Source organism: Mustela nigripes, chromosome 12, assembly GCF_022355385.1.
Source record: "Mustela nigripes isolate SB6536 chromosome 12, MUSNIG.SB6536, whole genome shotgun sequence".
NCBI lineage: Eukaryota > Metazoa > Chordata > Mammalia > Carnivora > Mustelidae > Mustela > Mustela nigripes.
Window position 1 is genome coordinate 144,092,173 of NC_081568.1, and position 2,495 is coordinate 144,094,667.

A 2,495-nucleotide genomic window follows, 5' to 3' on the forward strand; every position below is an offset into this window, starting at 1 on the left:
TACTGTAAACATTGACATTTTAAAATGGAATAGTCACTCTCTTGAATGAATCCAATACAATCTAAACACCATAGACATTATGCCTACTACTCCCCGTTTTAAAAATATAAGAAAAACCTCTTCTTTACCTACAGTATATTTTACCTAGTTTATTTTTCTCTTTACACTATAACTCCATTTCACATTCTTGCCCTTCAGGATTATATCCTAATTTCATGCATTTCTGTGTTTGGATGTATTTTTTCTATCACCCTACTATATTTCTCTGCAGTGAGAAAATATATACATTTAAACTTCAGTTTTTGTAATTTTCCTGTGGCTAAAAGACTGTAAGTGCTGAAACACTTTCTTCTAGATTGAGATATCATATTTATTAGTAATAATCAAGTATTCAAAATAATATAAAATATATTACAAAGTTTTAAAATTAGACCTAAGTTTTTTTTTTTTTTTTTTAACAATTACTGCATGTGTTTGTTGTTGAATACTATTTCTTACAAGAAAGAGATATAGTTTAGCATCAGGGTTTTCTGTTTTTCATTTTTGTAAATTCTAAGAATGTTTTTACCATTAATAAGTAGATGGGATTGTAAGGCGTTTTGAACTTTTCAATTCTTTGAACTCCTTCTAACTTATACAACTCATTTAGTGATCTCTAGGCCATCCTTTATTGAAAGCAACTATTTGGAAATCATATGACTTGTAGAAGAATTTGTTACACAGCCATTAGAAGTACATACTTTCTCCACACAGTCCAGTCTTTTAAAGTCCAGATAGAAAACTGACACAGGTTCCCTGAAGTTTTTACACCCTGGAATAAGGCACCCTTTTAAGATTCTCAGTGAATGAGGGTTAAGCCTTCCTCTCCCCCACTTCCTTTTTTTACAATTTGGAAAATCTATGCCTATGGTGATACAGTTGGGAAAGGAAACAGGCAGACAACTTGACCGCATTCTTTAAAGCAGCAAATCAGTTTCTGGAAGTAATATGGATGCAAGTTGAAGATTGAAAAACAAGCAATCTTAAAATGATCTTAAGTGTGCACTTACCCCTTGAAAATCCCCCAGGGGGAGCACATCCCATTTTGCGGGTCACTTACATCATCTTACTGAATTTGTAAGAGAGACAAATCAGCTCAGGCTAGGTCTTGCTTGGGGTTTGTGACTGGCGTTTATCTGCACCTTGGGAGTATAGAACTGTGACATGCACACTAAGGATAAAACAGCTAGTCCTCTGGGCTGGTTGATTGTTAAAGAAGGCTGCCCTGATCCTTTATATTCTGTTCTTCTATATTTTCTTTTCAATGCTAGTAACCTGAATTTTGGGGTACCAATGTGGAGCCTGTGTACTGACTACCTAAATAAAAAATGATTATTAAGACTGTAAAAACATAAGAAATCTTTAGAGTATGGTAAGGGGAAAAAGCAAAATATGTAGTTGTATGATTTCAGTTATGCACTGAACTACATCATCTACAACTATAACTACAACTACAACCCAACTACATCAATTACAAAAGTACATAAATTTATCAACAACACTGTGAGTCAGTAAGCAAAAATGAAGCTGTGATTTTCTCTCTGTGTGTGTGTGAGAGAGAAAGAGAGAGAGAGAGAAATGTCTGACTTCAAAAATAATGATTACTTTTGTGAGGCTGGGGTCAGATAATCTGTCTAACCTAATATTCTCTTTCCCCTGGTGGTACTCAAGGAACTGGGTTTGAGTTTAAGTTCCCCAAAAGAAAGTGTTCAAGAGATTGATGATCAGTTTTTTTTCCCTTTTTTTTTTTTTTTTAAATTTTTGATCAGTTTTTCAAACCCTATTTACTCATCACGATTCACTACGCTGTCATTCCCAACATGCTTACACTCTTCTTCAAGCTAGTTTCATACATCCCATATCTTAACGTCATAAATGTGATAAGTTTTCCTCCTGCTGTGTGATAAGACTCTGCACTCATGTGCTGGTTTTACTGTTGTCAGGAGCTCGACCTTGCTGACTTAACACTGCTCTGAAATTTTACCACTTTTCGTAAACTTTGTACCTTTTAGAATCCTTACTTAAAAAAAAAAAATCATGTCTGGCAGCCTCCCCAACGGATCTTTTTCCTCCTATTTCTGTTTCTAGTGTTTTTCTGGTCTTCTGTTTTTCCGAGATCTGAGAGCTCGGTGTGTTTCTACCCAAAGGAGAGAAAGAGTAGTCCGAGAGCATTGATGGGTGTGAGAGAGGAATAGGAACTGCCACCCTTCTGGAAGTTCTGGCCGTGGGAGCCGAAGGTCCCGCCAACCAGCCTCCCGAGAAACAGGCGCGGGGAAACCCGAGCGGAGAAGCCCGCGACCCGTCCGCACCACCTCCACCGACCCGGGCACACGCGCGGCGATGGGGCCCCACGGCCCCGCCCCCTCGTGGGGCCACGCCCCCCGGCGTGCCTCACGCCGGAGCGTCTTCCGCCGGGCTGGCCGCCCCGCCCCGCCCCTACGCGGTTGCTCGCGGCG